Genomic DNA, 25,430 nt, shown 5'->3' with positions numbered 1-25,430 from the left:
TCTGGACCGGTTGTGTAACCCCGTTAATAGGCAAATAGCACGAATTGCATTTTTAATGCGCTTGAACTCCGCCTCGAAATATTATCATTATGTTACGTGGGCGTCGCTAGAGCTTGTTGTTTCCCGAGTTTCGCTCAATCTCGGGCCTTCGGGAATAGCACCCATTGAGCTCCATTTTTTCGCTGACTCGGTCAAAGAACTGCTGGTACGACATCTTAGAGCGTTGCTCTTCAAACATATCCGCAGCATTGCGGGCAAAATAAAACTTTAGGACGTATGAGCTGCAATTCTCGAGACAAAAGAATCATGTATGTTGTCTTCATGATTCCTGTAAGAGCACAAAATTTTACAATTCGCACAGTCATATAAACCCAATTATACTTGCCACAAAACAAAAACGAGAATCTGGCAGTTGGAAGATTAAATTTCACCACAGAGTGGAAAACAGCGGCGGATGGTGTGGAGGGAAGCAGGATTATAGCGAGGGAACAACGTACGCACAGACAAAAAAGTGGCTCACGTATAGTTTTCGTCATCTTATGAAAACGTCATCGTGTTCTGTCCGACCTGCTTCCTTTCCCCATCGCTCACTGTCTTCTGTCGCTGCCAACCATCACGGCGTTTTACATTGTCCTCTTCTTTCTCTTCGCTGGCTTGTGCGGAGCTCGGTCGCGGAGATCCATCAAAGTCCGTGTCATTCGAAGCTGCCGAGCGTCTCCCCGACAGCTTTCGTTTTGTTTTTGTAGCACCCGAAGCCCTGCTCAAAACTTCCAACTTAAAGCAAGGCGCAATGCGACATATATTTATTCAAAAATTTTCCCCACCCAGTATGTTTGTTATCCGACACCTGAGCGTCATTTCTTCCATCCGCTGGGTTGATATCATCCGGCGCGCGAAGCAAAGTGTGTAGGTCGTGGTTGGCTCGGTGGTGACGGTGAAAGGACGAAAGACGAGGATGTGGGAACGACTTCAAGTAGGTCATGCTTAAGGGAGGCTTATATGGATAGGGTTCCATGCATTTTTCTTGTTTGCCAACAACGACTCCAAAGGCTCCACGTGTCTTTAAAGTACTAGGCCTTATATAGCGCGAGGCGTTGGGAAACGGACGTCCCGGTTTTTATGGTATCAGCACGCGGCCCCACCAAACTTGCAAGCTGTAGAAAACGCGGTTTGGCCCTCAAGCTTAGACGTTTCGTCGCTTGGATATACATCTTGACTAGATAAGATATTATTAACAGGCACCTCAATCTTGTATATCATCATGTATGCATTTTGATTTTTGAGCAGATTGGTTATCAAGAGAAACCGTTTTCAAGATCACTACAGCCAAAATAGGTTGTGCGTTCATATATGTAAGCGTCTGCCTTGTTATCACTGCCGTCAATGCCGTGTGTGAGTGTGCAAGTGCGCGCGTGTGTGTCTTTACATATGTGTGTGCGTGTGTGTATGTTGTGAGTGTGTGTGTTGTTCTTACAGTTAACTCCGACGGGTTGTAACGCTATGAGGACGCCATAAAAGTCGGAGGGATTACAGAAATAAAGTATATCAAAGATTCTGCGCATTGCAAACTGGTGAAGACGTGAGCCCTGAAATCTTCGCACAAGCAGAAACGTTTACATAGCGTGCCCAGAACAAGTGAAACCTTCCTCTCGCTAAGATTGATCGCCTGAGTTTGAAAGAATAATGACTATAACAACGCTGGCGCATTGGCATGGCTGCATGCAAAAGCGAACGTTGTATTTCTGCCTCTGTCTCGCGATGGGTGTCCTGGTAGAGGGCTGACGAAGAGATGAGGCGGCCGGTTGCAGTGTTGCTACAGACCCCTGCATTGTGAGAAAGAAGTGAACTACGAGCTGCGCCACTCTGTCACGCTATTGGCACGTCCTCGCGTTGTGGAGCCCCCGTGTGAAGGCCCGCTGTGTGAATCTTTGCACCTGCGGTTCTGTTCCCGTAGACCGATTAGTCAGTCGAGGCCATGGGGGATAGAAGGTTGCCGACTCCCTCTATTTTTCAGGACGAAGAACTACCCCAGAAAAAACCGTCTAGACGATATCGAACCGTGTGCCAGATTAAGTAGGGGTCAGACAGTGGTGCGCTCTTGCAACAAACCTCATGGGAGATTGCGCAGGCTCGCTTTTTTAGGACCCCGTGAAGGTAAGCGTAGCGTCGCCGTAATCGATGGTGTTACCGTTCAAGGAAACATCCAGAAATACTATCGCTTTTTTTAATTCTGATATTCGGATATTTCTTACTTGAATAAAGAAACAAACCTGGCATTTGCACAGAAGTTTTGTTCCATCTGGGAAACCTAATACGAAATTTTGGGGGACTTCTCATTCCGACTGGCTCGCAGCCGTTTCCACGTCCATCTTTGGTGAAAAAAATGTCTGTAGATACTATGGTTCCTAGAAACTGCGTGAAGGCAAACTGGTAGTTTTTTATCACAATCAGAATTAGTTTTACTGTGACCGCGGTTTCTTAAAGTTGGGTTACATGGAAGGAAGCCCCAAAGTCAGTAAATGGATGGCTACCTCTTGCAAACATGAATGCAGGCGGCGCATTTGAAAGTAAAAATAAAATAAAGCAATAAAAACAGCAGCAGCCAACAAAACACTTTATAACAACATAAAGTTACAAAAATATTGCAATCAAATATATTATCCTGAAGAACTTATTAAATATACGCAAATTACGTAAAGAGCAATAAAAATGTCACCAGTAACAAAAACACTCCATAAAATAGACTACACGTAAAATTATATTTTCTATGTAAATATAGAAAGATTACTAAAAATGAGACATAAGAGTTCGAAGCAGCTAGGTAAACATAACATGGAATACGGATAGCGAAAAGCAATGGGAAATAAAAACACTTCATATTTTATAAAAAAATGATACATAATAAAGCTTTAGTTAATTTGTGACAACATGTATGGGTTTTTACTATTGGTAGCATGGATTTCTAGTGGTATATTGGAGACAAATGGGTCGTTTGTTTTTTTTCTAGTTAGTACGCACGTTGCTTCATTACACCGAATGCGTTAACTTTGCTAAGTGCAGGTGAGAGCTCCCAAGCGCATAAATCGACAGCTTAAAGTGAGATGCGAGTACAAATAAGATATTCTTTATTGAACTTATGCTTCGTGAGATTATTAAAGCGCAGGTGATTATTCAGCCAAATGTAGCTCATTTGGCAACAACGTAAAGCTACACAAGTGTATCGCATAATTTATAGATATATAAAATTTCGCCCCGATTGCTGCAGGTGTACCGACTGTCCAGTTCGAACCTCTGGACCAGCGCACGCTGATAGAGAGGGCACGAGCGGCCAGCAAGACCCAGGGCATCCCGGACGAGAAGGCGCCCCGCGTAGGTTGGGTGCTCTCACCATGACTCAAAAACTAGCTCGCAACTGAAGATGTTAACTGGAGTTATGAACTTCGCACCTCATGAGTTAAACAGAAAATACGTTGCTTACTGGCTGTGACTAGTCTCTGATGTTAATAGTATGACGCAATTTATGTTTGTAATTTTGATCGACAAAATGAGCTACGTCCAGGCTAAGGGTCGATGTGCCACATTCTTTCCGTTTCGGCATCCCCAAAAATTTTTACCCGCATGAGGCCTGCCCTTCTAAATTCGCAAAAGCCCTAACACAAACATTTTTTATCTCAGTACTGACGTAGCGTCCTCCGTCAAATTTTGTTTGCTCTCAAAGGAAGCGGATCTAATAGAAATTGAAATGATAGTAGTATGACGGAATTTACATTGATAATTTTCATCTACAAAATAAGCTACATAGATTCCAGGCGTTGATGAGTTCCGTTCTTTCTGTTTTAGCATCGCCATAACTTTTGATCCGCACGACGCCTGCACTGCAACATTCGCAAAATACCGTATTAACACCCTTTTTTAATCTCAATACTGCCATACCTTCCATTGTGCACTTTTGTTTACTCTGAAAAGAACCGGATCTATAAGGGACCTGGGAAGATTCTTGTACCGTAAAGACATTTTCGCGTGACCCTTCCCTGCTGCTATGCAAGCACCTCCTGACCATTAAATATTTACGCTGATCACGTCGATGCCCCAACGTCTCCAACGTTCTATCGAGCGGCAATTGATGCTCCATAATTTCCGCACACAGCACAGGATTCTAGGCAACACACCCGCCAAAGGTGCTAGCCCAAATGGTGGCTTGACAACCGATAATCTTTTCTTCCTTTCTTATATAAATTTCGGTTTCTAATATCCACCGCGTTTCTCTTTTGTCGCCTTAGCTTTATCGCTATGAGTTGATGCAATAAAGTTGTACTTCTCTCTTGGGCTCACGTGCCGTGCAATCACGCTGGAACCCGATGTGCCTTGATGGATGTTCCCGCAGTGTGAACCCCCGTGGGATTCATACCTGCCTTGTCCCATCCCCGTACTAAACTTTCCAAACTAACTTCCTTATTGTCGCTACGGTCACTAAAACAAGAAAACAAGCAATTCATAATAAATATGAGTAATGTTGTTACTACGCAACGCCTTGTCATTGCCTAATTCACTGCAAGGAAACCCCACCGGACTACTTTCTTTTCAAATTCGTAGAACAATTGGCAGATAATAGGCCTGATTTCTTTCCTGACAGCAAACCACAGAATTTTGTTTTTACGTATGGTCGGTTTAGCAATATGTTGCACTTTCATTTCTCGCTGAAAACTGCGGAGTATTTTGAAAGCGATCGTCTGCATTTCGGGGATCATAGGGTGCCAGAGGCATAATTACGACTGCAGCCGTAACTGCGTGTGGTTAATGCATTCAACGGCGCTTGCACACGAGCTTGGCCACTTGACGACGTGGTTGTTATTTTATTTTTTTTTTTGCAGCCTGTTTCTTTTTTAAAGACGAAGATCTCTCGGCATCTCTCACGGCTTTTGATGGTATGCTGTTGCCTTTATTCCAAAACCGAGTGGGCCGCTGCTGCCCTGCGGTTCCTTATCACCCGCCACTCAGGTAGCGAGGACGAGCATCCTGAGTTTCTCACAAATCCACCAGATGGTGTGGCGGCCTCCCGCCGCCTTTTTGTGCCTGCCCTAAGCAGCGCTAGTATTAATCCAAGAGTATAAAACATAGGTATATTAGTCCTTTTTGGTAATATGACATGTCATCACACCGCTACAAAGGGGCAACCATGAGCAATCAATCAATGAAAACCATCTGGGAAAGAGGAAGGCTAGCAATGAAATATGGAAAGCTAGCAATGAAGGCTAGCAATGAAATAGCAACCGAAGAAGATGCAACACATATATGTACAAACAAATACAAGGAGAGAAAAATGGAAGCTAAAACGTCGTTAGAGATGAACAGGAAAGAAAAATTGGACATATCAAAGAAAAGTTTCGACAGTAATTCCAAGGACAGTGTTTTGATTTTTGAGGGTAGAGGAGGTTGCTTGATACGTAAGGGCTTTGTGGGGAGCACGCGTGGTGTGCGGAAAACAAACAGATATTGGCGGCACGTAGTGTTGGAATATGAGTGTATCCATCGAAACCTTTATGAGGGAAATATTCGGCTTCTCGAAGCCCTAGGATTTCAGGGTAGCACAAAGGAAGTAAACTTCAAGGCTGCCGGGGTTATTGAACGAAGATTAATACGCTGGTGAGGAGCAGAGAGTGAATATTGCCAAGCACAGTTACCACCTTTAACGGACAAAATGTATTTTGAGCTTACCCTAAGATGAGCGCTGGAATTAAAGCCCTAATGCAACAGAGATACACTAGATTTTCTTGGAGAGATGACGCGTAATGACCTCGTTACAAAGAAGACACCATTAAAAATCAGCAGCAGCAGCAGCCGACGCGTCTGACCAGCAAGTGAACACGCGCGAGAAAAATTGCTCAAAAACCGTTCCCGCAGCATTAAGGACATAGCCTCGCACGATCTGTCACGGAAAACTAGAACTTCGTCGCGAGCAGCGAAACGAGACGCAGAACCCGAATGTACGCCGGTTATGCTGGCTTGAAGATGCGAGTCAAACCAACAACACTTGGCCCCCATGAACTACGACGAGAGCCGTGAGGGCTACGCCCGCCGAGCGACAAGCGGAACAAAAAAGGCACACACACTTCCATCTCAACCCAGTTTTGCCATGACGTACGTGCGATCATTTCGAACGGTGCTGCTTGAGCTCCATTAAGTGGTTCGGAACGCAAACACTGATGACGATGATGCACATTCAAAGCTCCGCGTTACGTCGATTGCCACATATGGGAGGGATCCGCCGATTTTTCCTCTCCGTGGTGAATACCTTCTACGTGAGAGGAGTACCTTCCTCTCCAGAGGAAGGTATTCCTAAAAAAAGGTTGTTTCTCCAGTGAAATCGGCTTGACTTCCGTATAACCAGTTTTTTGGCACAACGGAACAACTTGCGACGCTGCGTACGGAAAAAGAAAAAAACAGGCCTTGCAATGTGCCGCGTTCCTGCCTGCCCTCGTGCGGTGGCAGGCGTGCCGGCGTGCAGAACTGCGAGCGTTTTGATGTCTTGTAACGGTTCTCCAGAACTTCTCACTGCCAGCACACGCTCGAAAACATTGAAAATAAACACAGGAAGACCGCACAACGCCGTCGAGGAGAGCTGCCGAGGGAAGGTGTTAGGCATTGCCGTAGACGTTGGAGGTTATCGGTGTCAGAACACCGTCCGAAACTCTATTCCCTGCCTACTCCACTTCCCCCTTCCGTTCTTCCTTCGCTCATGCTGTTTACACACTGTTTTAGTATTTTAAAATCTAAAGACGAAAATATTAATGGTCCAGCTGAACCCAAAATGTTTAAGATTTTGTTTGGCGCAGGCTCTTTCATTTTTTAGTGTATATTGACAATGCTTAACACCCCCTGAAAAACATATATGGATAGGCCACTGGTGTTAGAGTAGCTGGCGAATCAAGGTACACCACCCCAAGGACCGCGCAAGATCACGAGGTCACCAAGGTCGCCACTGGACCGCGCAACGAGTAACCGTAAACTAACAGGAAGGTTCGAAGAAGTGGTCACGACTGGCGCGACACCTAACGGCAGAGATGAATTCCCGCAACAGGTCGCTATCGGTCAGAACAGAATTATAAAAAACTAATCGTCAGAGTGTCCAACTTATGTGCGTAACTATTGTTCACTAATTTAAATATATGTGTTATATCCCGAATGCTTTTTTGCAAACTAGCGCTCAGTTAAGTAATTGTTCTAACATTTTTTTTACGCTCGCTTTACTCGTACGGTACAGCATACGTTATATGTAATACAAGTGCGCAAGCAATATCGTTCCGCCGATACCAAAGACAATTATTCGATAGGACTATACGAAGAATCTTTGATCCAGTTGAGTCCCGCCTTGCTCTTTGTGAAATCTGTCATGTTTGCAGTCAATATAAGTATTTATTGGTAAACGTTCAAAGGCCATTGTTCATCAAAAGTGCGTCTGTGGAGCTCCGCAGGTTCTTAGTAAAGCACACAGCGGTACTGACTTAATCGCTGCTGTTGTTCTAGTGTTTGAAGTGTGTTCTTCTTCATTGTTTCGTCTTCATTTTTTCTTTTCTTTTCTACATTTCCTTTATCAGCGAACAGTTTTCAAAAGTACATATACGCACGTCCCGTTGCATTAGAAGGTAGAATCTTGAAGAAAAAGGGGCCGGCATGAGGTGTTTGAAATCTCATTTTCTCGAAATATTAAGTGCGGTGCGCTGCGAGGATAACAATGACTGAGACAACATAAGCCCCATACATGCGCAAGTTGAACGACCTGGTGTACCTTTGAAGGAGCTTAGTTGAAAGCGTTATAGCCGCAGCATAGAAGGAAAAACGATTTTATTGCGTCACATTGGGAAAAGAATGAAACAAGTTTAATATTGGCTGAGAGTGGAGAGTGCAGCGTTGGTGAAAAAACAGAGGAGGTTACGAACAAGGAAACCAAGCAACCGCATAACCGTAGGAAGCAAAGTCGCCTTAGCACAGTTACCCCATCGCTGAACGCATGCGTACGGCAAGGGGAGTTCTCTAAGTTGATTTCGCCGTGTGCATTTCATTTTCATTTTCGTACATTTGTGGGATCGATTGGCGGCCTCTCCTTTGATTATAAAGGGCATATCACTTTCACGGTCCGTTGCAAACAACACATGCCCTCTGGGCTGTCATTTATTTGGGATTAAGATAGAAGGTGCGCACCACCCGTATCTTTCTTCGAGCGACCAAAGTAAAAAAAAATTCTCCCAAAAAAACTCCAAGCTTAGGCGACTTTTTTTTGGCAACCCATCTTTTTTCGCTTAGTGGCAGTGAGAGGAAAGATGATGTGTGCACAAGTCCGCGTATCGCAATTGGAGATGTACCGAACTTTAAGGATACGCTAAAGCCGGGAGCGACCGAAACATTTAGCTTGGGTCTTCGACTGGAACAAAAAGAGCGTCTAAAGGTTTTACCGGTTGCTCTTCGCGTCTTTTAAGCCGGAACAATGTATTTGTTTTATTATAAATTCATAAGTCAAATTCTGTCCTGTTCATCGACGCTCATCTGTATAATATTGGTTGACCGCGCCGCCGCTCAACGTTGTCACACGCAGCATCGCATTCACGACACGCCAGTAAAATATTGCAGAGAACCCAAGGGCCTTAAGACACAGAAACAAAAGCGACGAAAGAGTCGCAAAAACGATGTAGTAGTACGTTGTTAATGAGTTTTGCCGCGATTTCACCTTCAAATCGCGTAAGCAAACGTAAGTGCCTCGAGGAATATTATATGTTAGTGTGTTTATAAGCAACGGCGTAACCATAGAGTATTTAATGAGCCTTTTTGTGTTTTTGGATTTGCGCATTGCAAAACATCCAGCAATGCGCAGTTTTACAATAGTAACACTTTCCGACTTCGGACTGCTGGCATGGTGGTCTTCAGGCCTAATCGAGGTTGAAGTAGACCGCCTCATGTGGTTATCCACTTACGACAGGGGCACGCTGCCATCGAGGGAATCCGAAGTTACCGGATACAACATCGGCCGATATCAATCTCACATCATTTGTGCGTCTAGCACTACAATTTTTAAAAACTCTTTGAAAGCCACTATATTCGACTGACTGCTGTGCCATCTTGTTCTCTGGATCGAGTTGTTTGAACAGGTGTACTGCAACTTTATCCGGCGCGGCTGTCTAATTATTACTTAGTAATAAGGCTTTTCAAAGCTTCTTCGCAGAGTGCCACTCCTTTGTTATAGTACCGATTCGTTAGCTTTTCGGCTTCTACAAACCTCATACATTGAACTGTCCTGTCTAGTCTGCCAAACCTATCGTTTAGAAATACATCTATTTCCGGTAGTTGAGTCGCTGCACCCACCACTGATGATAGCTTTGTATGTGATGGCGATTATTTGCCCACAGGGCCCCAAAGTGGCTTTAGTTCAGCATCCCCTATGCCCGCTCCGCATCACAGAAACTTCGAATTCTCAGAAAACCACCAAGACTAGGGAATGTGTTCGACTCGGAAAACTACAAAAACCAGAGGATACTTGTAGCTTTCTCGAAATGTCAAGGCAAAAACCTAACTGGCCTATTTGTTGATCTGCTGTTGAACGTTTTGATCAAATTTGCTGCCGAGCCCGTCACCACTTCGGCAGCCCCTGGACAGCACCCTCCGAAGTTCGTTACACTCTCTGGCCATCGTCAAGCGCTTCGTGTTCACCAACGGCGGCACGTTCGCCTCTGAAGAAGGCTTGTATATTGCACGTGCAGTAGCGACCTGCCCTCTTTTAGTGCGGCTGTTTCCCTTTCACGGCGGGAAATCTTCGGGTGGAATTTGCTCAAAGCCACAACTTCAACTTTTACAGCTAAGCTTTCGTGTCCTCGCTGATGCCGGTGTACGCCAATACGCCCTGCAGAAAAGCCAACCTTATATGACAATGATGATGGATTGTCGTGGGTGATGCGAGAGAAGAAGTGCTTTCCGTGTCCGGAATCGAACTTGGGTCCCTCCCGTTGTGAAGGCGGCGTCTATTCGATTGCTCTATTTCCGCATTGTTAAAGCTGTTTGGAAAACTCAGACGACGACCAAAGAATCCCTCACGAGAATAATGGCGTTGCTCTGAGTGCCGCAAGGCTGTTAGCCACAAGACCCTAGGCCTACTTTCCTTTTTTGAGGTTTAGGACGTTAGGCCTACCGTCACATCTAGGGGCTTACCACCTCAAACCAGCACCCACTCAAAAAATTGCTCAGTAAACGCCAAGCACCAGGTGCCCATTCGCGCCGTGCACCGCAAACGCAAATGTTAGCCCTACGGAGTGCACACACCAGAGTTGCCGTGGGTATTTTTGAAAAGTGGCGTGTACCACCAGAGTAGCACGTATACCCCCAGTGTGGGATTGGACGACCAAAGTATAGATCACGAGCCAGCTCCGCGTTCAACCGTGGTCGCCATTAGGTGGAAGGTAGCATGTTTTTTTCTGTACCCCCTATTTTTGGTACCTTACAAGGGAAACACTTATAAAATGGAGATGTAAGGCTTTTTCCTTAAAACAGCGCAAAACATAGCAAAACCGCACGTGGTGGAACCATTTTTCTGCTTGGTGGTGTTTCCCTACAGTAATCACAGTGAAGGTGTGTATGTATTTACTAAAAATAGGAAATTTCAGAAAACTGCAAGTAATAACAAGGAGATGAAGCAATTCATGTGCCGTTCCACTCTGTGGAAGGTTTTTAGTACACAACATGGCGGTTACTGAGAATGCAGCCGAAAGATATCAGAAGATTTTATTGTTCTTGAGTTGACGATGGTTATTTCGTAGAAAGTCAACTACATACTTTCTGCAGGCTTTCCACTGGTGGCGTTTGTCGCTCGCACCTTCCGATTACATTCTTGTCTTACTTCCCGTCCTCCGTCTTCGAAGGCGCGCTGTTCCTCGTGAGTGCGCACTATACTCGACATCTCCATTACGACGATAAAAAAGGCGCCAAATTCAGAATGGAGAACTAAGCTTGTCGTGTCAAAGCCAGCGTGAATCCAAAGCAAAACGAGCAGCGACGCGAGCAAACAGACAGACAGACAGACAGACAGACAGACAGACAGACAGACAGACAGACAGACAGACAGACAGACAGACAGACAGACAGACAGGCATACAGACAGACAGACAGACAGACGGAAAGACAGACAGACAGACAGACAGACAGACAGACAGACAGACAGACAAATATTCACGAACGCCTCGAAAATCATGTCTCGAACGGTGTGTGACTTGACTCTAACCACGGGATAATGCCACACACAGTGAGGCGTTCGTTTTTCAGCAACGTACGCAACGTAATGCCTCGCACTTCAGTGACGCGTCGACACTCTAAAGGTTTTGCACTCGGAACGTCATGTACCCTTACCCGTATAAGCTTCGCTTAAGGACTCCTGCTTCATATTGAGCAAAGGAAGCACCATTGAACTAGTAGTCGAGCAAAACACGGAGACAGCCCAGACACTCAACGATCCACCGCCATGCTGTAATCCTGCGTATAGTGTACCGTGCAGATAACGGGCTAGTATTTCATTGCGTCATTGTGTTGAACGGCTGAAGGAAGCCACTTGCTGATGTTCGTGGTGGAAGTTCCAAAATCAGCAGTCTCTTCTGTCCACTTCCGCCCCTCCTGCCCGACCCCGGCTTATTTCTGAGGCGATGCACACGCCCCTCGTCCGTCTTCAGCTGCAGAAGCACGATTACGAATGCATTCGTGCCCAGCGGCCCCGCTCTTGAAGATGTCAGGATCGCGTGCTGTTCACTGGTCCTCGCTCACCCCGCCTTGTCCACGCCACTATTCTCTGCTCGTTCCCGTCAGGGTACGGCGTGTGTTTTCGACCACGGCATACTTTATCTCTATCCCCCGTTTGTTGTTGCACTTATCCCTGTCCTTCCCCCGGCCGCCTCTTTCGCGTGGTGCTCATTGTCTCTATTTTACCACTGCGGGGCTTCTTCCCTACTTGCCGAGCACCTTCCATGACAGAGAGGATCGGCGTCGGGTACGCGCAAACGACGTATTGACCCCTGCTCCTCGCAACTACTCCCCTTGATCCCTTCTGCAATCGTGCTCCTGTGTTTGGTATCTTTTGGTTGATCCCCGCGGAATGGACCGGCACATTCCCCGTAAGAAGCCGTGGAAGCGTCGTTACAGAGCGATTCCGTCTGTTTCTTTTGTTTCTCGCATACCAGCCATCTTCCCCGTTCTCACTGTTCAGGTTCTTGTATGGCTGGGTGTCTTCGACACATGGTGCTTCCTTCTTCTGTAGCTGTCAGTCGGACGGAAACATCGACGCTCATGTTTGTATGCGGGCGTGTGTGCATGTCTGTGCGGGTGAGGGTGCGCGCGCGAACGAAAAACTGAATAGGCCAATGTATGGAGGGCCTGGTGGTCAACATATAGCTATTGAATACATATCAAACATTTTAAAATGCCGTACCATTGTCTATCTGACATTCTCGAAACAAGCTGCGGATAGCATTTTTGCAACGAGAACTGTTGGCGTTTTTCAGGGCTTCCATTAATCCGCACCAGAAATATTTGCAGGATAGTTTTCTAAACAGTGGCATAGTTCTTTTATTGCCGTACTGTAGCTGTGTGGAATTTGCTGATAAAAAAGCCGCCCGCATCTTCCCACGGGGGGAACTCGAGTAAATGCGTCGCATCTACTCGAGTCAAGCAAAGCGTCACGTCAAGCGTAAGCCATGCAAAGACGCCCTTGACTGAATTCCGAACGCGCGCTCCACCGCTTATATACGTTGAGGGGACTGCGTAAGCCGGTCCCAGTCGACGACGTTGGCGTACTTGTAAAGCGGCGTGGACTCTAGGTGTTTGAGCCAACCGCGGATGTTGCTTGGCCGGAGAACGGCACACCGGTTATATGCGCAGCGCGCCCGAAGGAGAGGAAACCGCGGAAGAGAGAGTACTGCACATGCGCCGGCCCAAGCGTGTCTGCCGCGGCTATGACGCAACGTGCCGCGGCTATGACGCAACACAATCCAACACAATCCACTTTAATCCAATCCAATCCAATCCAATCCAAATCCAATCCAATCCAATCCAAGCCAAGCCAAGCCAAGCCAAGCCAATCCAATCCAATCCAAGCCAATCCAATCGAATCCAATCCAATGCCCCTCGCGAGAGAGTGTTCGAATCCAATCCAATGCCCCTCGCGAGAGATGTGTTCGCTTTCGCCTCGACTCGACGCGCATGCGCAGTAAGCGTGCGGACTACGGACGCCAATACGGGTGACATCGTGAGTTACTGAAATGCTCTGCATTTAAAAAATTAACAAATAAGAATTGAGACAAACTCATCGTTGAAGTGGCGGCCATACTTCAAGTTTTAATAGAATCATTACTGACTATAAGTGTCCGCCCATCAAGAAAACCTGGTTTAACTAAAATACTAGGGTATAGCTGCTGAAGCACTTTAAAAAAGATTCCCTCCTCGCGTTTTCTTTTTTCGTCCCTCATAACTGACTCAGACCGAGCGTAACTTTACGGGCGGCGCTCATTTACCAGGTATTAAAGAAAATTTCGAACAATTCGCGCATTCTCATTGCTGTATCTTAGCCAGGAAAACTAACCGTATGCGTAATAATTTCAATATTGATTGTCTCTGCTCGGATTTAGTCATCTTTAAAACACAACTGCGGGGCTCGTTTGTGGTGTTTGCCGCGCCAAAGTTAGACCCGGGCTAAGAGGGGCGCCTTAGTAGAGTGCTCCGGATTAATTTTGATAACAAAAGAAATTTTACGGGCGCAGAAATCTCCAAACAAGATTGTTTTCTCTTTTTGCCTTCTCCAGGAAAGCGGCCACTGCAGCCGGGATCTAACCCGCGACCCTCGGCTCAGCAGCACAAGGCCTCCGCCACTGAGCCACAGTTGCGGGTTGAAATGGTTACAGTGGGTGGCTTAGGGACATCTAACCTCTGCCTTAAATCAATCAATCAATCAATCAATCAATCAATCAATCAATCAATCAATCAATCAATCAATCAATCAATCAATCAATCAATCAATTAATTAATTAATCAATCAGTCAATCAATCAGTTCTTCAGTTTCCTTTGGGAAGAACCTTGAGTGAGATTATGATTTTGATGTTGATTTCCTTGGGGAGAAATTCGTAACGTAGTGATTACGAGTCATTAGTGTCGAATCGCCGAAGATGTCCTCTCATTGTTCTCACAACTCCTTCCCCTCTGACACCTTTTTTCTCCTTTAGTCTGTAAATCAGGGTCAGCACTTGGCAGTGTTCGAATCATGAAACACATAAAAAATTCAACAGAACGTACTTTGCTTCATGAAAAGAGAGAATTTGTGCAATAGAGATTCTATTGTGGTGTGAAGACGCTGGTGTGAAGGAAAGACGCCATTTCAAAGTGTCTCTACTGATCAGGCCATGACTCGCTAGTCTTTACAAAACAATTGGCAACAAAGGCATTAAATCCTATTATCAGAATAAGTGGATTCTCTTTGACGAGATGTTAAGTTCTGTAACAGTCAGGGCTGAGTAGAAATAACTAGAAATACCTAAATGCTTTGAGCATAATCGCCAACGTACTGGAAATGCGGGAAAGAGATTAGAAAAACCAGTTTAGTAAACCGCTATTGGTTATTGACATGGTTACGGCATAATCAGCAACAGCCAATGCATCGATTTGTCACCAGCAGACGCACTAGCATTTGTCCACACACTAACTGGAGCAGCTTGGACATTCATGTAGCCTCACGATGTACTCTAAAGCAAAGAACATCTTTCCAACATTGCCCACCTTCTCATCACGTTGATTATAAAAACCAACTTGCAAATTTAGCGAGACTGATTACACGCCACCGCAGCTGCTGACGAAGGCTTTGTTTAATCTGAATGTCCGGTCATAAAAAGAAACAAATCCAGCAACATCCCGAGCATTCTTCTTCATCATCAGCCTATCTATCCCACTGCAGGGCAAAGGCCTCTTCCATAGATCTCCAATTACACCGGTCCTGTGCTAACTGCGACAAGTTTATCCACGCAAACTTCTTGATCTCATCTGTCCATGTCTTTTTCGGCCACTCCCTGCCACGCTTGTCTTCGGCCACTCCCTGCCACTCTGCTACCCTTAATGACCAACGATTATCTTGTATTCACATTGCATGTCCAGCCTAGAAGCATTTCATATTCTTAATTTCTACTGATATGTCCTTAACACGCGTTTGTTCCCTGACCTACTACGCTCTCTTCTTGTCCCTTAATGTTACCCCTACCATCTTCCGTTCAGTTTCTCGATGAGTCGTTCTCAATTTAACTTGAACCCTCTTAGCAAGCCTCCAAGTTTCTGCCCTTTAGGTGAGTACCAGTAGGATGCAGCTGTCATACACTTTCTTTTTCAGGGACACTGGTGGGCCAATAATGATATGCCAGAAATGTTTCTGGCACAGCATCACCTTGGTAAGGGCATGATGCATTCTCAGTGAGGGAAAACCTTCCAAAAGGTCATGCAGGACAGCTCACTATTTCTTTCTGCACCACATCATGAACGTATGACCATTGTTCCTTCTCACCCTCTTTTGTTTCTTCTGCAACTGGTGTTGGTGGAAGCTATGCAACAGGGGATGGCTGCGTGTTAGGACACGGTTGCAGTGGCTTTACAATGATTTCCCAGGGAAGAGCCACATGTTCATAAACAGATCTGTTTTTGCTTGCACTCCATTCTAGCATGAGCCCCATGAAGAAGCACAATGAAGGGGACGCCACAAGTTTGAGGGAATGACTGGCGTCAAGGTGCCTTCGTGCCAGTATTAATGTCCAGTGGCTGTTTCTGGAATTATTTGATTTTCTCTATATTTACACGACATGCAACATAAACTGCTTTTTTTTCATTCTGCGGCGTGAAAGCAAGACGAAATCTTTCCGAATAACGTTCATACTTTGTTGGAAATGAAAGCTTATTACAAATGAGGGATATTCACACTTCGCCTTTAGCTAATACGAATGCTCTCGAACTAACCTTTTTTAGACCGAAGTATCTGTAACCTTTTTTAGGCCGAAGGTTCTGAAAAAAAAAAAACACAATGTGTACATCATAACCCTGACTTTTCTGGTTGCCTTAACTTCGTAGAAGTGCCGAGGGAAGCTCAATTGTTGCAAACGGGTGAGAAAACGCGGACACTCTTCAGAATTAGTCGTGCAAAGTACGTCGTATATGTCATCACAAAGTTAGCCATTCCATGCCGTTCGCTTTTAAGTGTACAGGCTCCCAAATTTATATAGCGGGAGCGACGACCGATCGGCATGTCAACGCCTTATCACGGTGTTCAGCAGAAAAATTGGCGAGATTACGCGCACGCGCATAGGGCTATCTGGTGTGTGAGTGTCGTCTGTTACTCTGATTCCTTCAGAGTTGTACACCCCCTACACTGCATCTGAATGACTTTGTTCGCGCGAAACCATGATTATTCGATGCGCATGCGCATATCAAATGCGCGTTTCATATATCTTTCGGAACACTTGCCCCGCACAGAGTGAGAAATGCCACTGAAAAGATAAATAAAAGTAGAACCGGACCGGTTATATGGCCGGAATGGCGTTAGCTCACTGCACAATGTAATGCGATAATAGAATCTGATAAAAATAAAAACTTGTGCCCTACGCTGCTTGGCTGCCCTTGGCGGTAGCGAAACGACCTTGCAAGATAAGAAAAGCAGGGGGTGTGTTGCCCTGACGAGAACAGCGGAGCAGACGACGCTCCCACAACAGATAGTTTTATGCGCGTGCGCGTACTCTCGCCTATTTTGCCGGTGAACACCATGATAAGGCGCTGACATGCCGACCGGTAGTCCACCCGCTATATGATTTGAAAATTTGGGAGGCTGTCAAGGGCATACATCTTGCAAAAGCCATCAGGATCGCAGTTTTTGTTTAATACTATTGGCATTGATAAAACCGTCTAATTTTGCTGAAAACAAAATTATCCGGTTGCATCAATGCCAATAGTTTTTAACAATAGTGAAGGTATCAACCAAAGTAGCAGGGCCGTTTACTAGTACTTTTGATAGAGACTTCAAATTTGCAAAGGAGCTAGGGCTTACCGTATGGGGTTTCATTGCAGTTACAGTGCCATTTCCTCAAACAAGGCAATTTAACACTATGAAATTTAAATGTAAAACGAAGCAAACCTCCTTGCTGTTCCAACACCAGAGCTCAGTTTTAATGGACTTAGCCTTCATTCACTCTTGATGCTTGCCGCATGGTTACACATAAACCGCGAGCTTTTCATGTGTAAGTAAATCTTGTTGATGCTAGCCGCATGATTACACATAAACCCCGAGCTTTTCCTGTGTCAGTAAATCTGTTACTGTGTAAGTAACTCGGTGAAGTTTGAGCTTGGTCCTAAAATAAGGGTCACACGAAGCAAATACTGACCACCGCTTTTGTGGCAGTTCAAAGCAACGCAGGGGCATTGATCCTCCTTTGCGAATTTATTTTACAGTGCTAATACTTGTGAAGAACGCATGTGTTGCGAACACCTCTTGCAGCGCGGAGAGAGCTATAAGGTGCTTTTTTTTTAAATTAAAGAACATAAGCTCCGCCTCCCTAAACCCGCGTGCCGTATTTTAATGCCCAGAAATTCGGACGAATGAGAGAAGATACGCCAAGGTATGGAGAAAAGAGTCGTCCAAAAAGGACGACAAGGGCCTTCGGAATAAGCTATATCATGTAAACGCAATATTCAGATAAAAACAGCAAATGTGTGGCTATTCACACACAAAATCAAACCTTTTATAAATTGAGCAAAATACTAGCAGTAAATGGGAGCCTCAAGAATAAATAGCACCACGCACTTTGACAAACGGAACAACCCAAACCCCGTGTCACTGCGAAAAACTAACTGCCCAAGTGAAGAACCGTGATGTGTACGGAGAAAGATTTCTGTGCCATTTATTTGGATGGGGCCGCCGTCGATTCTCGGAGAAGCTTTCCACATGAATGGGTCTCGTTCAAGCGCCGCAATTTCGCAAGTCGTTTACCCGACGAGCAGGCGCCGCTCCCGGAAGTCTGAAGCAGGACACGCCGAGCTTTTTTATCCGCCCAAGAAGACGCAAGGGGGAGCACCCTAGCCTCCAAAGACGCGCCTCCCGCTCATATTTCATGATGTCCCTCTTACGCCGATTGTCTCCATTGCGCTTTTCGCATCTTTTACGTCCACCCGAGGCCCGCAAACAAGCACACCGAAGCCCTCCGTCAAGCAAGGGCTTCCTTCGTATACACACTATCTCGTCTGTACGTCCTTCTTATAAATATCTGTGTTGATAACCTCGCGAAGCGAATATGTCGAAACGGGGCATCGACAACATTCTGTCTTCGGCATCCACTCTCTCCATCCTCCTACGTCCCAGAGAAGAATCCATTTCCTTTCAGTTTTTTGGCGGAGAATATGGGCAAAAGTACTGCCGCTGAGGAAAGTCACGTTGCTTTATATCAATTTTTAAGCTGGTACATTCGGTATTGTTCTAGGGTAACCCCTCAAAGGTGAGAACTACACATACGTAAAATGAACGCAAAACGCACGTACAACGAAGTATACGTAAAACGCACAGTCAATACAGCACAGAAAAGCTAGTTAAAGGCTGCACAAACCAAGCCATGTAAGCTTTTACCCGGGTTAGAGAATGTCTTGATATGTCACTTAATGTCGAGGTGCCTCTGCCGGTCGAATCTTATACACAATCTTATCCACGTTATTTACAAGCTCGAGACACGCTAAGTGCCTCGGCCTGGTTGAAATTCTGCATTGAAATTGTGTTCCCTTTGCTGAGTACGGGATTACTGGGCATGAAGCCTTTTCCAAGCGACTGGAAAAACTGCGGTACTAGGTTCTGCCCATCGCCCGTTTTCTCAGGTCGCTGTGTTCTTTGCGCTCCAACTCTTTTAATAGTACGTTCCCACTAAAACATCAGTGTGCCTTGCTTTGAAACACGGTTATAGACAGTCAGTAGTTGCAAAAAATGCGCTATTAAATAGCAGTCCGAAGGTGAGCCTATTTAGTCAGCGTAAAAATTAAATGCTCAGTGGACACTGCAGCACTCCTTTTAACTTCTGAATTGGAAACTCGTTATGTATTTATTTATTTACTTATGTATTTATTTATTTATTTCTATGCGGCCATTCACTCGACATTTCAATATTTCAAGCCGCCTGTCAACAAGAATACCTAACAGCGCCATCGTCTACCCACCTCCAACTCGAAGCGATATTACTGGCTCTCCGAGAACTTCAAAATTCTAACTGGCCTACCAACCAGCCTCATGCAACTATCTTCACAGCCAGCCAGGAGGCATTCCGCGCATTGCGCCGGGTGCCTTATCAGAATTCTATCTGTGCGTCCATCAAGATGCTTTCCCGTAGGCTACATTGTACAACAGAACTACAAATTCGGGTGTACTTGGTGCCAGGGCATTGCGTTAACTCCTCCAAGGAGGCCGTGCGTGCCCTGGCGAGCGATGTTCTTTCCACCCGCTCGTACCCAGTTTTGTCTCATCTCGACACCAACTTGGACCCCTTTGAAGCCCGTGCCACCTACCAGCGAGGTGCTAAAGCTCGACTGCGCAGCCACATCCCAGCCAATGGCTACCCGTTACCTACAGGACTGCCAGGTGGCCTTCAGGTTCTGATCCGGAAGGCTCGTGCTGGGGCAGCGCTTACAGAGGACATCCTCTCAAGTGATGTTCTTACATACCAAAGAAAGGGCGGCCACCCGTTCTCCCAGGTACTAGCGCAAGCAATTTACCTCTGCCGGCCAGTACACCACCCACGTGCGTGACGTGCTCTTTAGGAGCCACACCGACCATTGAACATCTGCTTTGGACGTGTCCAGGACTACGCGGAGCGCACCTCTTGCAAACACAGCAGCGTTACGTGTTTGACGGACTGGCTTTCTACACACGCGCAGCCACAGCCAAGCAGGTGTTTGCCTCCTTGTGGGACTTTGCTCTCGCTACTGGCGTTCATCTGAGAATGTAAATTTTTCCCGAATTGACACAACCCTCCCCACCCGCCCCCACATAGGCCGAGTCGCCATCCTTGTGTCAATAAAGTTTCATTCAGTCATTCATTTCCTTATTTACTTTGTATTATTTATTTATTTATTTATTTATTTATTTATTTATTTATTTATTTATTTATTTATTTATTTATTTATTTATTTATTTATTTATTTATTTATTTTCAAAACACACAGTGCGGGGGGTTACGTGAGGGTTGGGCATTTGTGCAGGGTTTCGATGTCCGTTTTGAAGTTTGAACAGAATGAAGCTGGAGTGGCGCAAAACGTGGGCAAAAGGTCGTTCTAATTCTTGGCTGTCTGAACAAAAAATGAGCGAAGGTGTGCAGCTGTAATTACAGCTGTACAGCTGTAACGGTGTTTTACTGCTCACTACGGCAACATATACGGTGCGCTGGCGGAACAGATGCGTCTGACCATGAGTGGAAGAATTCGGGAAAGACGATTGGTCTAGCTACTTGGCGTCGCAATTAAAGGTTCTGAAGATGGGCTTTCTTCTTTGAGTTAATGACACTTGAGTGGTGCGTGTAATCTAAATATATAAGCCCAGCTGCTCTATTCTTCACGGATTCTAACACTTTAGACAGGTCAGAATGTTGTTTGTCCCAGACGGCTCAAGCTTATTCAAGTTTCAGACGAACTGATGTTACTTATGCTAAACGTTTAGCAGAAGGGGGAGCGAGTAGTAGGTTTCTTCTGAAGTATCCAAGAACTGTTAGCTTCGTTAGAAGTTCTGTTTATGTGCGGCGACCAAGTAAGATATGGTGTTGTGTTTATACCTATGTAGTAATAGGAATTCACGTGGATATTGTGGAGTCAGAAAACAAGTATGCGGATGCAGGATAAGATTTCTTGCGATCAAAAGAAACGACGGATGTGTTCCTAATGTTCAAAGCAATGAGGCAATTTTTGGACCAGGTTTTAATAGTTACTAAATCAGTTTGGAGGATCTGGAGTCAGCAGGGCAGTTAATAGGACGATGAATGACGCAGTCGCCAGCACATAAACGGATTTTGGACCATATACTGGCAGGTACGTGGTTACAAAAATTTTTAAAATAGAAAGGGGCCGAGAACTGTTCCCTGGGGTATACCTGAGAGGGCAGGACTCCGGCATGATGAAGTCTGATTGGTGTAAACTAATTGTCCCTGGTTTGACAAGAGATTTTTATGCATTCTAGAACTCTAGGGTCAAGGTTTAAGGGCGAAAGTTTGAAAAAAAGGTATTTGTGGGGCACTTTATTGACAGCTTTTATAAAATCTAGGAATAGGGCATCTGCAGGAATATTGCGATCGATACTTGAGCTGATGTTAATAAGGAGCTTTATTTGTGTGTTACCGGAGGGACGTTTCTGAAATCCGTGCTGACTGGGAGGAAAAAATGTACCGAGATAAGGAATTGGACTGTTTGGAAATAGATTGTGCTCTTTTTTGCAGCACATGAATGTCAGTGATACCGGGCGACAATTTGCAGGTGAAGATGGCGACCTTTCTTGGGTATTGGGATAACTTTACCCGCCTTTAAGTCCCGTCAACACCCATTGAACGCCGCTGAGGGCTTCTGCTAGCTTTGGGCTACTCGTAATCTTTTCCCGTTTTTCTTGGGTGTATCTACGGGGTGCTCCCCCGGACTGCTTCCTCTCACAACTGCAGAGTTCGCGGCCGTCGATGACGTTCATGCTTCAAACTTTATAATGGTGCGGCACGTCTTGCAGTACACAGCGGCAGTTCTTCCTGGTGACTACAGCAGATTGGTGAAGAGGGCACGTACAGTTCAGATTTTTGGCAAAAGCTTAAACTATTTATCTCCCTTTTCATCTACACTAATCTTCCCTTCCCGTCTTCCTCTAATTTCTTCATAATCACAAATTCCCCTTCTCCTCACCCCTAATTCCCACTACAACTACACTCATGCTTTCCTTCCTCATTTTCTTCCGAGTCTGTTCCTTCTAGTTTAATCCCACTCCACTCATTTTCCAATTCCCTTCTCGTCCCTCTCCCTTTCCCGGCCCGACCCTTTTGGGCCACTTGTTGGCTTGTCTCTCTATCAAATAGAGAGAAGGGGAGTTTACAACGGAGGGGAGGGATGGCAGGAAGGGTAGAGGGAGAGAATGGAATAACCGCCGCGCGCCATTGGGAAAGTGCTCGTTCGAGTCCATAGCGGCAGAGAATATACCTGCAATCCCGGGACGACCATAAACGAGTAAGTGAAGTGCACACACGGTGATTTAGGATTTAGTCGGGAGTCAGCCGGTTTTATGACGACCACTCTCTTACGCTCAACATTGTTCTATTGATAGGAGCACGTGGTATTTTTTGGACATTGCGCCATTTAAAAACTTATATGGATCTAATGTCCTTCGAAGTGAATACTAAGTGGTCGTTCAGGGGAAAAATCTTTATTTTAGTACCAATACAGTTTTATCACCTCCACTCGAGTAAATAAGGCGGCAAATTTAAGGCTCTTTATATCTCCTATGGTGTCCCAGCAAGTAGGCGTCTACGCATGCGATTATGCCCGTGGCATCTTCCCTGGGTTCCGTAAAAGAGACATTTATGGCGCTGCAAGGTGACCTCCCATCCTATCCCACCGCTCAATAATCGATCTGCTTAGCTTTCTTAGCTTTAGACTTTACACCTGAGCGTTCCAAGCATCCCAAGGGACTTGAGACGTTCTGTGCCGAGGTCCGCTCCCGCTTCACGTAATGGGCGAGCACTATACGCTGTAAAGGATCCAGTAGCTGGGATATTCATGCGCCACATCCCACGCCCCTGCCGTTACCAATCGTTACACTGAGTGCACCTTGTGGCCGCCCTGCACTCTCCTGTGTTAGCATAAACAAATAACTACCATGGCTTGAGGGTGAGATTTTCTTTAGTGCTTTAGCATTTTTCCAGGTGCCCTTTATTATTGTTTTTTACGACTCCCGTAAACGCGTACCTTCGGAGCCTCGGTCGCAGAAACCCCTTTCAAAGCACCGAGATCGTAGCCAACGTTGTACGGAAGCAGCCAAACAAAGTCAATCCGCCGTTTTACGGCTGACGCAGAGCAACTCATTTCACCCCACTAAAAGAAAGTGCCTCTTGGGAGCAAGGAACTAGACGGCTGGCTCCCATTTTTTTGCCTTTACGTTACCTTTTCTCAGTCCTCTTTCCTTCGATAAACTCGGGCACTATTGAGAACGTCCGATTAATAAATCTTCCCCCGGTGTTCGAACCGAACAGCCCGCACCACTATAGAGCGTGCAGTAATGCTACGGGGCTCTTGAGGGCGGTATAAGAAAGGGGCGATAAGGTAGCCAAAGGATACCAAGGGGAAGCCATTCGATAACCATAAAAATAAACCTACGCTCGTTCCCTTCTTCCGCATTTTATGCAGGGAGTGAAAGAAAGCAAACGAAGCCAAGGGGAAGACGAATTCAAGCATACATAAAAAACAAACTTCCCATTTAACTGCAAGGTTACCTGAAGTGGATCAATCTTACATTCCTCCAAAGCAGCGCCTCCTTTCTATCGTAAAGTGCCCTTATTGCAGATGTTACGTTTTTTGCCTTTGCCACGATGTTATTTGCCGATCACTGAGCCAGGACACGGGGACGTGTTTTTGCTGTCCAGTAGAGAGCGTCGCCCACGAAGGAAGGTGCAATAAAAGGCGGAAATGCGAAAGATACTGTCGCTGATCAGAGCTCCACAATTTACAGTGACGTTAACTTTAAACGTGCCTTCGGTCAGATCATATCGCTTCCCTCAAACAGTGTGAGTACGTGGCCCAGACCGGCATTCAATGTTTCAAAGTTTGTTTCAAAAATACAATAATGTGCGATTACATAATGTAAGTATAGAAGAGGTGGTCCCAAGGTAAGAAACCATGGGCGGGACCTCATTGTATGCACTAAGCAGCGCTGATGGCGGTCATTGACTCCTTGAACTGAGCCCTTTCTAGATAGGGGCTGCGATTTTGTGTCACCTCATTACCCGGAATTTTTTATGGGGTGGGGGGAAGGATATTGACAGCCTCGCACTAGTAAAGTCACTGCCCCCTCTTGTTTACACAGGGAGTCCGCCGACTTTTGTTAATAGTTTCGTATTTACGGTGTGGGCATTTGGGAGTTCTAACCTTATTTTTAAATTAAGCGTTTTTCTTCTTTTGCCCCATACTTTCAATGTTATTATTGCCTCAAACACTTTTTAAGTGAGCAAGCACCATCAGCTTACCTCACCCTATTTCTCGTGAACCCATTCGTGCGGTGAAGACTTATTTGTGAAGCCTAATGTCGGAGGCCTTCAGTTTTCTCCGGTTGATGTCTCGTTTGCCTAAAGTTTAATGAGCAGCAGAGGAAGGGTCATGGTGTACGGTAGTCGGACGTTACGGTTCGAGGTCTAAATCATCAGTGAGTGCCTGCAAGTCGACGTACATTGAGTGTGACGTTGCTTGGCGCGTAATAGAGCATAATTTGAAAGTTACCACACCTTACCTCGCAGTCAACTTGTATAAATATCACATAAACCAAACATACTGGGCCTACACTTTGCATCGCAACTGAGTTGGGAAACCCATATAAGCTATATATGTACGAAACTGGCCCAATAACCAGAGTGGTATTTCGCTGCGTGCCCATGTCCCACTAAAAGCAAAAGTTCAGATATACCATTCCTTATTCTGTGAACTTTTGGCGCACTGTAGCTCAAAGAGCCAAACGTTCTTCGTATGGGTCTTTGAAAGCGTGACGATGATTGGAAGCACTTTCAGCCAAGATTGTACGCATTTTTATCTTTCGCACTTCTCTCAGATTTTTTTAGGAAGGGATGGTGCTTTTTATTTGATAATATTTACAAATTTTGCCTTTACGTACATGTATTTCGCTTCATCTGTTATCACAAACTTCGTAACATCCTTGGTTGAATTTGAACTTCGTTTAATGAATGAATTAATTTATTGTCAAGAAAAAGAAAAGGAAAAACCACCGGCAGGCGTAAATTGTCACACCTAGGGGTGGACACCGGAACGCCTTCTGTTGTGGGAGTTGGGGCAGAGGATGTCAGATTCAGAGAAAGGAGAGACAGATAATAGAGGTGACATATTTGCAGAACACAGGGGAGAGAGGGGCGTATTTACAAGTTAACACACACTCACACACCCACACAAAGTCTGGTCCAGAAAAAAAAAAGCCGGAAACGTCCACACAGTCACTGGGCCAGGGAGTCAAGTGCCAGGCGGAGCCTTATGTTAATACAAGAAATGTAGATTTTTGGGTTGCCGGTTTATTTCCCATAAACTATACACTGCCGTCATGATCACGTACTGTTCCAACACTGATGAATAAGTATAAAAAGCTAGTCGGAGTTACTTGTAAAGAAGGGCGAGAACA

The sequence above is a fragment of the Haemaphysalis longicornis genome, unplaced genomic scaffold, assembly GCF_048455015.1.
Source record: "Haemaphysalis longicornis isolate Haplotype H1 unplaced genomic scaffold, Haemaphysalis longicornis Haplotype H1 scaffold_8, whole genome shotgun sequence".
Classification (NCBI taxonomy): Eukaryota; Metazoa; Arthropoda; class Arachnida; order Ixodida; family Ixodidae; genus Haemaphysalis; species Haemaphysalis longicornis.
The sequence above is the reverse complement of the archived record's forward strand: the minus strand, read 5'-3'. Positions refer to the sequence as shown.